Source organism: Callithrix jacchus, chromosome 11, assembly GCF_049354715.1.
Source record: "Callithrix jacchus isolate 240 chromosome 11, calJac240_pri, whole genome shotgun sequence".
Lineage (NCBI taxonomy): Eukaryota > Metazoa > Chordata > Mammalia > Primates > Cebidae > Callithrix > Callithrix jacchus.
Genome location: NC_133512.1, coordinates 81,542,661 through 81,558,248, shown reverse-complemented (window position 1 = coordinate 81,558,248; position 15,588 = coordinate 81,542,661). Strand labels below are relative to the sequence as shown.

The 15,588-nt window shown below is 33.8% G+C and overlaps 1 protein-coding gene and 1 long non-coding RNA gene across 23 annotated transcripts in view; one reads left to right on the top strand and one right to left on the bottom strand.

Annotated features, from left to right (window-relative positions):
* IMMP2L (inner mitochondrial membrane peptidase subunit 2) overlaps positions 1 to 15,588 on the top strand; it is a 935,160-nt gene that overhangs the window by 550,327 nt on the left and 369,245 nt on the right. The window lies entirely within an intron of this gene.
* Positions 1 to 15,588, bottom strand: part of LOC118143713 (uncharacterized) — a 37,408-nt gene that overhangs the window by 17,902 nt on the left and 3,918 nt on the right. The window contains exon 3 of one of the 3 annotated variants that reach the window (XR_013524088.1): positions 9,638 to 14,270. The exons of 1 other annotated variant lie outside the window; for it this stretch is intronic. This is a non-coding gene — a long non-coding RNA (uncharacterized LOC118143713). Of the gene's footprint in view, positions 1 to 9,637; positions 14,271 to 15,588 lie in introns of those variants that run through there. One more of the 3 variants, XR_004728081.3, reaches the window with a different exon arrangement.

The following is a 15,588-nucleotide window of genomic DNA, read 5'->3' as shown; positions in this document are numbered from 1 at the left end:
ATTATTTTAACTTATAGGCACTTACATATTTTTTTAATGAAGAAATTTTAAAAGTTTATGAGCCCCAGGAAAACAATAATATAAATTTCCTTAGGTGGCACATGGTCTTAAGAATTAGCCACTAATCCTTAAGCAGGATTATCTTCTAGCAGATTATCATACCAAAATACTAGCTGCAAATGATAATTCAGGTCAGCTAGAATTGTATGTTGACATTGTACATTTTAAGTGAATGCATGCTAACGTGAACAAATTGAGTATTTTTCTTCAGAGTAGTATTTGAGCCATGTAATAGCCTTAATATTAATTTATAAGCACAAATGTTTATAAATTTATAAATAATATTGCTAAAACTTGCTATTTCATACAGTGCCTTATTGCCATAGTTAAACTCTTATACATCTTTTGTTATGCATCAGTTTTAAAGAATATTCCTTAAAAAGTGGCAATAGCCATAGAGTCTTTAAATAGGAGAGTTTTAGATTAAAAAATATTTCAGGATGTACAATCAACTGTTAGATAAATTTGATTAAACACTTCCTTTGTTCTAATTGTTTAGCATAATGCGTTTTATTATACTCGAGGTAGAACATCCACTAAACTGGGTATTTGCTTCAGTAAGAATAAAAATCGCTGTAGTTTGAAGTAAGTTTTCAATATCATTACTGCTGTCAGTCTAGGAGACCTAAAGTTTCTTGGCCTGTAAAATATTATTGGTCATGTGACAACTCCTTATCTATTTAAGGAATTTAGTTATTTAATCGCAATATAAAATTCTTTTCAAATAAGTAATTTTTCAAAAGTTTGGTTTAATTTTTTATTCATGGAAATAATGATGTAGTATAGTGGTCAAACCCATTGTTTTTTTTTTTTTTTTTTTGGTTTGAGACAGAGTTTTGCTCTTGTCGCCCAGACTGGAGTGCAGTGGCGCAATCTTGGCTCACTGCAACCTCTGTCTCCCGGGTTCAAGTGATTCTCCTGCCTCAGTCTCTCAAGTAGCTGGGATTACAGGCATGTGGCACCATGCCCAGTTAATTTTTGTATTTTTAGTAATGACAGGGTTTCACTATGTTGGCCGGGCTGGTCGCAAACTCCTGACTTCAGGTGATCCACCTACCTCGGCTTCCCAAAGTGCTGAGATTACAGGTGTGAACCACTGTGCTCAGCCCAGGCCCTTTTAGAGATGGGTATGCATGTATGGAATTGGGCTAATGTGCTGCTGAAGTCCTATGGTAGCCAATAACAGGCATAGGAAAATAGGAAAATATTTCTTAGGTAAAATTTGCACATGATTAAGGGAGGAATAGAGATGCTGGAATTACTTCTTGAGTTTCATATTTTTGTGACTTCTGATTAATTTCAAGGCCTTTCTTTCTGTAAACTTACTCTTTAAACCATACCTCTGCTAAGTTTAGTTTCATATTATTTTCACTTGTAGGCACTTACATATTTTTTTTAATGAAGAAATTTCAAAAGTTTATGAGCTCCAGGAAAATAAACTAAAGTTAGTAAAAAACAGTTTCTCTTGTGATGGTTTTTAAAAGAATCACTACCATGTTAATACTTTATTATATGGACTAATATATAAACAGGGAATACAAAGTGGGGAGAGCTCACTGACCTGAATTAATGAGAATTTTCTTGAATTGTGCTATCTATACCTGATAATAAATTTGATTTTTTATTTTCCAGGTTATATCTACTTACTCATAAGCGTTACCAAACATAGTATCTGGGCATATCTTCCTTAAAGTGTTGGAAGTGTAATATTTATGTTAGTTATAAGGCTTAATAGAGATAAGCTGAAAATATGTTTAGAACAATATATTCTGTTTTTATTAAAAATAAACTAGCTATTTTGAACATTTTTATGACTCCCTAAATAGAACACAACATTGCATTTTTTATGCCAGTTGTTATTTGAATAACTGAGTTTTAATAAATACATTCTGAAACTTAAGCTTTTAAATTTGAGATTTTATGTATGTTTTCCAAAATTAAAATCAAATACATGTTTCAAATTGATGGCTGGAACAGATGCAGTGAACTCATATATGAAAAATGCGGGAAGATATGAGATCAGGCTATCTTTGCATCTTTAAAGCAGATCATTCTATTCTATATATTGTGCATATCAGAGTTTGGAATAGAAATTATGTGCAAAAAGAAATGACACCTGTCCCCCAAAGATTGAAGTCTGGGATGTAAAAGAAAAAAGAATTCCCTGAATTCTAAGGCTTAGAAATATATTTCTATCACTTTCTTATTTATATTAGGTCACAAGTAGAAACCTTAATTTTCATTAATAAGTTATCCCCAAGTTTGATTACTTATACTTTGAGAGAATTCCCAATATTCAATTCCCTGAGTTTTAAAATCTGTTTTCTACTAATAACATAATTTATAAAGATTATCTCCTTTAACTTTTAACTGTGCTTAATTTCAACTCATGTCAGATAAAAAAATTGGCTCAAGAAATATTGAAAAGGGTACCCTCCTCCATAGATTACTTAACATATGAACCACTATACCCCCTTTCCTATTCATTATATTTCCACTGAGCGATAGAAGATGTGTAGCTGTATGCCCAAGGGTCTGTTTTACTGAACAAACCAGAACTTCCCTTCACCTCTTTACATTTTAGTTAGATGCTGGTGCCTAGGTTATTGTGACAGCTCAGTGCATATCATTCAGGATCATAGTTGATTTTAGTGAGTTTGCTAACCTAGTTCCAGGTCATTGAACCTTGTTGGCTTTCACAGGTTGGAAAAGAGGACTACGTTTACTATTTCCTCTCCCCTATCTTTCTTGTATTGCTAGTCATCGATGAGGATAGGGTCATCAACAGTAACTCAATAGGTAGTGCTGTGGGCTTACTCTTTTTCCACTGCGCTTCCAATTTACTAGTCACTAACGTATTGTTTTTTCCTTTCATTTTTACCATCCACAAATTTTGAATAATTGCATTTAGATTTTATAAAAATAAGAATCAGTATATTCTTCCTTTCTTTGCCTTTTAAATTCTATCAGTACTTTTAGGTGGTCACAGGATCTCCTCTTAAGTTAGGATATGCTGCTGTAACGACTATGAATTGTGAGAAAATATTGTAACTTCAGTTAAGGTTCTTCACTGTAACATTGCTAGCTATGTAGTGGTCAGTGTTTAGTAAAACACTGGAAAAAATGGAGTTTTTCTGGGATGGATAGATTATTTGGACACAGATCGGATGAGCACATTAAGATATCACCACAACTTTTTTAACCTCTTAATAAAACACAGAACATTTAAAACTATTATCTGAAAACAGATATGTGAACTTTGCCATCTCTTCATCTTATTTTTTATGTTTTCTGCACATAATTAGTTTTTCCATTTTCATTATCCCCTTTATTAGAAGAAATTGTACATAATTACTATAAATTGTTGTAGTAAAGTTTGCTTTATGTCCAGTGTTAACAAGGCCAATATCTATTATGTAAATCTCAATATATGAGATAACCTAGAAAGTAAATGCTTGAATAATAACTACTTTCTTTGAAACAAAGACAACTGAGTTTACTTATATTGTGAATGTCATTTCACAATTCAGTCAGTTACCTTGCTGGGCAATAAAAGACCCTGAAATGACCCCTTTTCACAAAATATAGCTGGATGACTCATTTACTACAAAGAAGCTTGGCTTGAGAGTACTCCTTCTGAAATATAAAATGATATCCTACTAATGCATCTGAAGTGTGCTTTAAACCCATCCAAGGAGGCTCATGAAATTAATGACTCCATTACATATTGTGATTCTTTTGTATTATGTTTACTTTTCCACTGTTTCTCTTCTGACTTTATATCTTACTGGTTGCATTCTCTATCTTTGGAAACCTCCACTTCAGAAAGAGTATATGTTTACAGCTGCCTTTAAAACCTTTAGACCTTTACAAATTAGAAAACATAAATCTTAAGATTAATGTTCCATACTGTATATATGTTAGTTTAGTTTAAGAGTCTTAGTCTTTTAAATATTGAAGCACCTGGCAGCTTGTTGAAGAAAATCAGCTTGTAGAACAACTGTGTAATGATGACAAAATGTTAAATTTTTCCTTGTAAAAAATTTCATTTTTGGCCTGAGTGATCCTGTACAACAGTGTTACTAAGAGGGAGGAATCTGCTCAGCAGTTCTGACTGCTCATTATTGGTCCTTGACATTTCATTCATATTTATATTTATCAGTTGCAAAGCAATATATTACTTGAAAACATTAATAAACAAAAATTTTTTTAATTGCAAAATTCCCACATGGTGATTTCTTATGACATCATGAAGACATTTATAATCTTAATGGAGTAATGAGAAAAATAATTGACCCCAATTTTGAACATGTTAAGTCCCTTATTTACCTATCCAAAACTACAGAAACTATAAAGTTATCTGGTTTGTAAAAATACTCTTTTACAAGATGTGTGATAGAATTCAACAACTATTTAATCAAATAGTATTTTAAAAAGATATGTGTAACATCAATAAAATTCCAGTTTGCTTCTGGAAGCACTGATGGCTTTATAATACTTTATTTTTTGAGCATTTTTTTTTGGCTAACTATCTAACTTCTGAATTAAAGAGAATAAAGATCCTGCCCTAGAGGGTATGTATTCTTATAATCTAGTTTAGTGTCTAGAGATAAATTCTAAAGTGTCAAAAAACCAAATTTATAATGTCATATTAATACATTAAAGAACCTGAAGGATTTATTGAATCAGAATATAAGGAGTCAAAGGTACCTTAATAATCCTCAATTACAAACACTTTATTTTAGGAATGAGAAAACTGAGGCCCCAAAGGGGAGGCGATTTACCTGGGGCTTGCTGGCCGGCTTAGGTAGAACTAGGACCAGAATTTCATTCACAGTATGTCTCACTGTCATGAAGAGGCCCAGTTTATAGAGGAAGGCTTCTGGGGAAAGGTAAATCTTGTACTTAAAGGAAACAGTATTATTAGCAGCAGTGAACTAGATCTAGAGATTTGTGTTTCTTATGTCAGTTCTAAGTTTTACTAGTTCTACAATGCCATATTTACTGATGTAGGTTGGTAGCAAAGAGGGAATAATAATAGGAGCAATAATAATGAAAAATGGTAATAATGATGACCAAAAGTTATAGAACTTCCTATGTGCTAGAGTCTGTTTTAAGCATGTTGCATTCATTAGCTCATCTAATCCTGTTGTCATTCCCATTTTACAGATAAGGACACTGAGGCACAGGGAAGTAAATTGCCCAAGATCAAATGTAGAGTGTTATACAGTGTATAGATGGAATGACCAAGCCAATCCATATTCGGTGATTTCATTTAGGAAAGGGTTCACTATGGGTTGAAGAATATAGAGGGGCTCCTCCAATGATAATTTTAAAAAATAAATAATCTAGTAATTTCTTATTATCAAATATGATATGCAACATTTCTGGAACTTTCTTCTTCTTGACAGGAGGAAATGGTCAATAATTTGAAAGTGTCTAGCCATAGCTTATGTCCATAAGTCTTAAAGATATTATTGCTAGCGTTGGTATGTGTTAGCATGTGTACAATGATGCAAAAATTATGGCTGCATAATCACCTGTGTGTTTGATGCTTTTTATTTGTAGTTGGTCACATATGTAGAAGCAGTCACTGTTACTTGCAGTATTCTTTGGTTTAAGGTCTCATTCCAACCAAGTAACTTCATCTCTGATAGAATCTAAACTTAACTGCTGGGTTATGTTGTCCATATTTTTGCTTAGAGTTGTTTATCATCTACTTCTTGCTTGCTTTAGAAAATGTTACTTTGCTTTTTACTTCAGTTAACCAAACATCAGTTTATGTGGAAAGGTGTAAACAGGGTTAATAGATGATACCTTTTTATTCTTATTATTGTCTTTGCATGTTGGGCATCTACCAGGGTTACTGGTCAGAGTTTTGTAGAAAATACAGAATGAAGTAGTAATAGTAGCTCTAAAGGAAACTACCCACTTTGGCAGGCTTGGAGAAGCAGATACAGTTTTGAAGCAAGGCTTTATTTGATCCTCTCTCAAAGCAGTATTGGATTCTTTAATATTCTGTTTTCTTTTAACATCCTATTATTGACTTGACTGAGAAAATGATTAAATAAAAAGGATAACTATACAGAGTCTGTATGGAAGTGCAGTGTGGTTATATATGGAGTTTTACCCTGTGAAGTTCAATAAAATTGAATTAACAATCTGTCTGTTTTGGTTTTATTGAAAGGTATTTACTCAGTTCTTACTAAGTATTGTCGTAGGTGCTGGAATGAATCTATGATGCTGTTGTGGTCATTAGCCTGTTTGGGTTCTAGGTTACCCTTTGAAGTAGATAAGTTTTGGAGAGGATCAGATTTAAATATTTGCTGCTAAGGTAAAGTAAATATGCAGTTTTATACAGCATAAATTTGATCTAACTGCTGTGCAGAAATTATTAGACCTAAAATACAAAATAATAAATTCTTACGGTACAAACTAAGCCCTGGATATTGCTATATACTAGAATATAGGATTTTCTCTACAGCCCTTCCTTTCCCTAGGAATAGATAGTTGGATGGATAGATGGAGGGATGGATGGATGAATAGATAAATATAGAGGAAAATAACTGGGAAATATACCTTATGATTGGTTAGGAAACATCACTTGCTGAAATTCTAATCACCTCTTAAGATGCAATTCAGTTGTAATCCTTTGCAAGATTTCTCTGCATCTTATATAATTAATGCTTTTCCCCATACCTATAAAATTCTTTTTATAACTCCATTATTCTACTTACTGTAGTTATATTATACTAGTTGTGCACATGTCTGTCTTTTCTACTAGACTATAAATTCATTGCGTGGTAAGAATTTTATCTTAATTCATCTTGGTACTTCAACTCCCTTATACAACCTTGTGCCAAGGAAGGACTGAAGATGGGATTGCTGAAATGAGCATTCCCCCTCCTCATTTTGTAACTACTTTATTTTTAATTGTCATTATTGAAACATAATTTGCCTACAGTGCAATTCATCAATTTTAAGTGTACATTTTAATAAATTATAACAAAATCAAGATAAAAATCCTTCCCATCACTTCCCAAACTCCTTCTCTTCCTTTTTGCAGTGATTCTCCTCCCACCACACCTAGCCCCTGGCAGTTACTGATGTGCTTTATGTCACTATAGTTTTGGGATTTTTTTTTTCAGCATTACACATGAATTTTTTATATCTGGCATCCTTGACTTAACATAATACTTTTTGAAATTTATCCATATTGTCACATTGTCAGTAATGTTTCATTTTATTGCTGAGCAATGTTCCATAATATGGATATTATCGTGATTTATTTATGTGTTAATCTGTTGATGGGCATTTGGGTTATTTATAGTTTGGAGCTATTGTAAATAACACTGCTATGAATATTAACATACAAGTTTTTGTACTGATATGTTTTCATGTCTCATGTGTAAATATCAGAATGTCATATAGTTGGAATTACATAGTATGCAACATCTTCAGATTGCCATCTTTCACTTAGCAATATACATTAATGGTTATTTGTCTTGACTTAATAGCTTACTTTTCTTTATTGCTTATAATATTCTGTTGTATGGGTATACCACAGTTTATTTACTATTGAAGGATATCTTAGTTGTTTATAAGTTTTGGCAATTATGAGTAAAGCTGCTGTAAACATCCCTGTGAGGGTTGTTGTATGGACATAATTTTTAACTCATTTGAGTAGACAGCAAGGACCGCAGCTAATGGATCACATGGTAAGAGTCTATTTAGTTTTGTCAGAAACTTTCAAACTATCTTTCAAAGTGTCTGTGCACTTTGCATTCCTATCCAGAGTGAATGAGAGTTGCTATTGCTCCACTTCTTTGTCAGCATTTGGTGTAGTCAGTGTTTTGGTTTTAGTCACAGTTGAGTGTGTAATAGTATCTAATTGTTTTAACTAGCAATTACCTAATGACATATGGTGTTGAACATTTCATATATTTATTTGTCACCTGTATTCTTTTCAAATACGGTATCCAGATCTTTTGCCCATTTTAATTTTATTTACTTATTTTAATTTTATTTATTTGTTTTTTGAGATGGAGTTTCACTCAGTCACCCAGGCTGGAGTATAGTGGCACAATCTTGTCTTACTGAAGCCTCTGCCTCCCAGATGCAAGCAGTTCTTGTGCCTCCCTGTCACGAGTAGCTGGGATTACAGGTGCACACTACCATGCCCAGCTCATTTTTGTAATTGTGGTAGAGACAGGGTTTCACCATGTTAGCTGGGATAGTCTTGAACTCCTGACCTCAGCTGATCTAACCACCTCAGCTACCCAAAGTGCTGGGATTACAGGAGTGAGCCTCCACACCCAGCCTATTTATTAATTTTTTGAGACAGAGTTTTGCTCTGTCACCCAAGCTGGAGTGCAGTGGAGCAATCTCAGCTCACTGAAACCTCTACCTCATGAATTCAAGTGATTCTCCTGCCTCAGCCTCCTGAGTAGCTGGGATTACAGGCATCCACCATCACACCCTGCTAATTTTTGTATTTTTAGTAGAGACGGGTTTCACCCTACTGGCCAGGTTAGTTTCAAAGTCCTGACCTCAAATGATCTGCCCACCTTGGCCACCCAAAGTGCTGGGATTACAGATTTGAGCCACTGCACTCTGCCCTGTTTTGCCCATTTCTAAACTTGATTTTTTCCTTATTGTTACATTTTAACAGCTCTTTTTATATTTTGGATATAAGTCATTTATTAGATGTGTGCTTTCAAAATATTTTCTCCCGGTCTGTGGCTTTGTTTTTCATTTTCTTAACAGTGCTTTTCATAAAGCGGAAGTTTTTAATTTTAAAAACTTTGTCAAGGATCAGTTGACAATGTTTTTAAAATTAAAAACTTCTGCTTTAATTCTAAAGGTCTACACATAATTCTAGGCTCTCCATTCTATTCTATGTATCTATTTTTTCCATTCTTTTGCCAATACTAATGGTCCAGGTCAGGTGCGGTGGCTCATGCCTATCTCAGCACTGTGGGAGCCTAAGGTAGGCAGATAGCTTGAGCCCATTCAAGATGAGCTTGGGCAACATCGTGAAACCTTGTCTTTACTAAAAATACAGGCAAATTAGTCAAGCATGATGGTGCCCACCTATAGTCCCAGCTACTCAGGAGGCTGAGGTAGGATGACTGCTTCAGCCAGGAGGTGGAGGTTGCAGTGAGCCAAAGTCGCCCACTGCACTCCAGCCTGAGTAACAGAGTGAGATCCTGTCTCAAGGAAAAAAAAAAGAGAAGAAAAGAAATTCTCTTGTGTTTTTTCATGGTCATAGCGGCATTATAGGTTTTTTGGTGTAAGACCACAGAGGTAAAATGCCTTTTCATTATCTATCAAGGGTATATACTATCAACATGATTTATCACCTTGATCACCTGGCTGAAATGATGTTTGCCAGGTTTCTGCACCATAAAGTTAATTCTTTTTCTCTTCTTTCTATACTATTATTTTTGGAAGATAGTCACTATGAGCAGCCCACACTCAAGAAGTGGAGAGGTGTTCTCTTCCTCTTTGAGGGCAGAGTGTTGATATAAATTACTTGGAATTCTTCTGTTGGATAGACTTGCCTCTTTATCTTCATTCATTTATATATTTAATCATTTATTTATATCTGCGTATGTTTGTGGATATTTATTTTACACTTTTTGTTATAATCCAGCATGTTTTTAAAAATTTTGGTGATTAAATTATTTCAGCTTTGGCCACTAGGAGCTGTTTTTGTTGGCTTTGGTGTCCCTTTGATATATCCACTTCAATATAGGATTTCTCTTACACACACACACACATACACACACACACACCCTACTTATTTTCTGGCACTGCAAAATGCTCCAGGCTCACTTTTAATATTTTATATTCTTGTCCCAGAAGTGTCTGTTTTCTCAAGGAGCACGGATGCCTTTTATTGGGGAGTGATATTAGAAGCCAAGCTCTGGGCAGTAGGTATGCTCATTGCTATGGGTATGTGATTGCTTCTAGGCCCTCTCAGCTGACAGAACAAAGAAATACATGCATATATTACTAACCTGTGTGTATACACATAACTATAAACATTACTCTATGTAATTATCTGTATCTATATTAAGCTAAGCATGTGTTCACACTGTGTCTTTGACCATAATTCATCACCATATGGATGATTTTAATCACTCTCCCTTGCTTACCTCTAACCTCCCACTCTAACTGTAAGAAATCTGGCTCCCACCCTATGTCATTCATTTAGTTGTTTAATTCTCATATATATATTAAATATATACATACACATATGTGCACACACACATATACACAGACACATACACACACATATACACATATACTTTTCTTTTATTATTCCTACTGTATGCATTTTTGCTTGAAAGTATAGTAAATACAGTGGGTAACTACGTAGTTAATCCTGTGTTGCTAATATAAATAAAGTGAATACTTTTTTTTAGCCTCTCATAGTTGAGAACTTTAGTAGCTCACCTCTACTCAAAGAAACCTCTGGAGTCTTAGTGACAGCAACTCAGTACAATTTCTTTAGAGGCTAAATAGCTAACTAAATCTTTAATCACAGTCAAATTGGCATCATCTCTAACTTCCTCACGTTTGTTGTGTAAATCTTTGTTTGTTGTGTAAAAATGCACAGATCCCATGTGAAGGAAGAGAAAGTAATAAAAATATTTCAAAATAATAAAACTAAGTATATCATCTATTGGCATTCACTACATGATCATATGTTTTCACATTAAATGGGAAAATAAGAAAAGAACAGTTCATTTAATGAAAGGAAAACTTTTTTAAAAAGTGGCATCAATTTTTAGCACATATTATAGGCTATTTTCACATTTAAAAAAAATTTTAGATGATGGTGGAAATGTAGGAAGTAACTAATATTTAAAACAATTGTCTCAGTGTTCTGATTTTCTGCTAGTGATTAGATGCAATAGGTTCAATCCTGAACTCTGCACATCCTTCTCATTGTGATTTGGCTCTTGAGATTGAGTCTTTCCTGGGGCAGCATCCAATATTCCTTTTGTGGTAATTAGCTGGAACAAGCTACAGTCTGGCTTTCTGAAAAGAACTGAAAACTTGGGAGAAGGAACAATTGTGACCACTGGGTTTTGGGATTCCATGATTCGTGATTCTGTCACTGTCCCATTTAACGGACTGCCTTTTTGTTTTCTTTTTACATTGCCCATGAAGCATGATCTGGAATTCTGCCAGAAACCACTTACACTGTCAATAGTTTTTAAAGCTGTTCTTCCCTTTGACTAGCAATACTTTTCTTAAATATCAGGAATATGAGGTTGACCCCCTTCAGAAGTTTCAGAAATGTATTGCTGTATTGAAGTGGCTGAAATTCTAGTTGGTATGGAAGGTAAAGTGATGAGCAATAAATTGAAATACCCAAATGTTTTCTTACTATAACAGTCATTTTATTTTCTTCTAACTTGGTAGGCTTAATATTTTTAGATTCATGATAAAAAAGCCAGAAGACATTTGACCGTCACTCATGGACTCTAGGCGTTGATAAGGTCATTTAGGTAGTCTGCATGACTTCAGTGAAAACCTTTGGATCTTAGGATAAAACAGGTCTTTGAAAGTTTATTCCTGCCTGGTCAGAGCCACCTGATGCTTAGAAATAGCTACCGGTACCTCTTCAGCTGCTTATTAATAGTTTGATCTAAATATGTCACTGACCTTTTTATAGTTCCATTTTTTCACCTCTAATGTGGAGAGAGAACTTCCCTAGAGGGCCCCACTGCCCACAAGAGCACTTTGAAAAGTGTGAAGACATTGCCTGCTCTGAGGTCTGTTGCTCTCAGTGAGTTGAAACCTGATCTTTCCCTGATGTAATTCTTTGCCTGACCATCCGTGAACCGTGTCCCATGAAAGTTGTTACACTCTGGTGGTACCTAGGCTGTGCCACTGGTTTATGGAAATTGGATCAATGTCCATGAGTTTTAAATCTATTGAGAGCTCAAGTAATAAGTGACTATTTTATCATGACAGCTGATTTATAACTACTTAGAAGAATTGTATTTGCTCCCTTTATATTAGCCGTGTCTAAATAGTTTCTGCAGTGTTTTTAAAACAGTGATTTTTTCAGGAGTCTAATAGATATTTTATGTATAAATATATAATTTTAATTGCTGCACTATCTATTCTAATTTATTAGGTGTATTTAAGATTTTCTCAAAAGGAAGGTTCGGAGGCCAGTGACATTTGAAGAAAACCTTATTTTACAGCTTAGTTTTCAACAGTCTTGCTCATAAGAGTTTTTCCTTATATCAAATTCGCTCGTTTTATTTTGCAGATGTATGTCATTTATTCTTTTAAAATACATGACCTTTTCTTTGGCAACATAGTGTGATACTGAGAGAAAAGAAAGAATGCAAGGAAAACCATGGCATACTAACTAAAAGTTAGGTACATTAGCAGCATCTAGTACCTGTTAGGGGAATTACTTCTTAAAGAATGAGGTCCATCTTGAAATTTGGCATATTTTTTTTAATAGAGAACCTTTTTTTGATGGTATATTTAATAACCTGTTACACATACAATTGTACTGTCTTCATTACAAATAAACTACATAGCTTTTTCTTTGCATAAAAATTTCCTCATAGCTGTTTGCTGTTATCTTTGTTTAGAAAGAAGATGATTATTAAGTATATTCGGCAATAATGAGATTTCCTTATGCTGCTTGCAAAATCTAATTTGTATAATATGTAGACTAAAGAGAGGAAGAGAAAGAACGTGGGAGAGTACAGGGGAAAAGCTACATGCCATACAATATACAGTATTTGCTGTTTATCACTGACCCTGTGCTCAGTATGAATGTGCTTAATCTCATAAAATATGACAGACTTACCAAGTTAAGAGTTACTAGACTTGCCAGTGTAAGCCTACTTTACCAAGCTTTGACTAAAGTTGCAAAAATCTCATTTAAATTGTCAAATTTGTTTAAGAAGTTTGATTAATAATTGTTGTACTATTATTCTTTGTTTAAATTTACTTCTGCTGTTTGTTTTTGAACTTCTAAAACATTTAATTATATGAAATTTTAAACTATACAATTGAAGAAAATTTATCTTAAAATAAGTTTTAAGGTAAAATATATGACTTATTTTTAACCCATGTGTTTAAATTTACCTATGAAATATTTTGTTTGCTTTTGCCTATCATTTTTCAGGAATCTTCTCCTAGTCTGTCTTTCTAAGTTGTCAAGCTTTTTTGATTATAAACAATGATACTGCTTTAGTCTGTGAATTTAGATTTCTTCCTTTTCTGAGACTTCTGCCCCATGAAATATAATGTTGGGATTTCTTCGTTCTTCATTTAGAGATATCAGAACATGTACCTGAATATTGTATAACACATAGAGAAACAGTATTAGATTTCCCTGAACATAGTAGGTACTCAATGATCTCTGTAGTTTATCATTAAAACATGAAACTTACCATTAAGTAGTCATTTCTGTAAGTTCTTCACTGTGTTTTTAGACAAAGAGCGATTCTACTCTGTATACCTCCAGAATCCCCTCGTAGAAGAAACCAAGTAGTTCCCACCAAGTAACTTCAGCCATCCCAATGACAGAAGATGGTCTGCAGTTTCATTCACAGAAAATTAGTGTTTCTTTTTCTCTCCCCTCTTCCCCACAACCACATCAATATTGAGTCATTTTAGTCATTTTAGATCGTGCCATTTTATCTGTGAAATTCAGTGAACTAAATATTTTGGGTATGTACAAAGAAAAAATAATTATGATGTATTTTGTAAAATGTATAATATCACTAATATTATTGCAATGCGTAAGTGACATAAAATCAGCCTTCTTTTCTCTTATATCTATGTAGACCCTAGAGAGTATTCAGCAAACGAGAACTCAGTCCTTAGCAGTGATAAACAGTATTGTTTGTTCTCTACCATACAGAGTTGTTTGTTTATACCATGTATCAAATCCATTTGTGAAACCACAGAGGGTGTTGAAGTGGCTCTTTATAAGCAATAGAAAATAAGTGGAGTGGTTAATCTGTGGTGAGTTAGCAGTTAGAGACTGCTAATGAAGTTACACTCATTCCAAGATGTCTTTTAGTGGGAGAGAATGTGACAAGGACAGAAAACTTATATTGGATTATCCAGAAAGATAAAAGCAAGTTATGTTGAAAAATTTATCTTGTTTTATTTACATCTTTTATAAGGCCCCAGCTAGTGCAAGAGCCATCTCTGACCTATACAGGAAAAAAAAAAAAAAAACAGGCAATAAAAAACCAGCATTATCTACCCCCACATTATATTACAACTGTATACAACTACTTAATCCTTCTTTCTCCCGGCAAAAGAAACTAACAGCATGCTAAAAGAAATCTTGACGGGTTTAAGAGCAGTATGGGGATAATTTCAATAATTTGAAAAGATGTTGCTTTCTGTAATAAAAATTGATTCCATTTCTTTTATTTACTTGAATGCATGCTTGTTGTAAACACCTTAAAATTAAATTGAAATGCATCTAATTTATGTTTTTCTGAACTACTTGATTCAGTGTTTTCAACTACATTTGTGCTGGAATTTCCGAGCTATTTATATGTAAATGGAAAGTCGTCTGTAATTGGCACAGGGAGAGCCTGCTAGAACCCAGTAATCTAATCTAAGTTGCACATTTTCCCCTCTCTGTTATACATTCATAATGGCATGTGAGGGCAAACAGCTTGATCCTTATGTCAACATCACTCTCCTCTGCAATAAGAGGAAGAAAAGGGAAACTTTGTTTTAAGGATTAAATGGTGAAATTTTTCTGTGACACATCATCTTAGACTGAGCTGCCAGGTTTTATAGGGAGCAAAAAGATATCATTAACTTCTAACTACTTGGAATAGGAATTTAAATTATTTGCTTCAGGTAGTAGAATGAAGGTACAATTGCACAGTGGTTGTGACTGTTATAAACTTAGTTTTACTGAATTTTATTTTATTTTTTAAAATGTGTCCTGCTTGAGAGTTTGGTAACAATGACACTAAAACAATTTTTCCGTTTTCACATTTTTCCTAATTTGTGTTTTTCTAAAAAAAAAAAAAACTAGCAAAAGGATCTATCAGATAGAAAAGAACATTGAATGATGTTAAACACACACGGCATTTGTTATATGCCTCTTATAAATCATGGACTTTTTAAACTTCAAGTAATCTGAGAAAAAGGCACCTGAATTTCAAATTCCATTCCTGAGCAAACAATGTTAAAACAGATTTAATACAAATTAGTTGAAATGAGATTTGTTATTCATGCCATTCAGTTGACATATCTGGCCATCTATCCATTCATACATTTCTTCAATAAATATCCTGCCATCTAGGCATAAGCACTGGGCTGGTTGCAGGAAGTACAGAAATAAGCAGGAAACTCACAACACCCTCCCAGAGAGGGCTGCCTTGTAATTAGAGGTGTAAGCCAGGTTACATGGTGGAATGAAATCTACTTAAAATTTTACCCATTTTTCATTTTCAGGGATGTCATTGCTCTGTGTTTTTTAGATGGTTAAGAATTAACCATTTA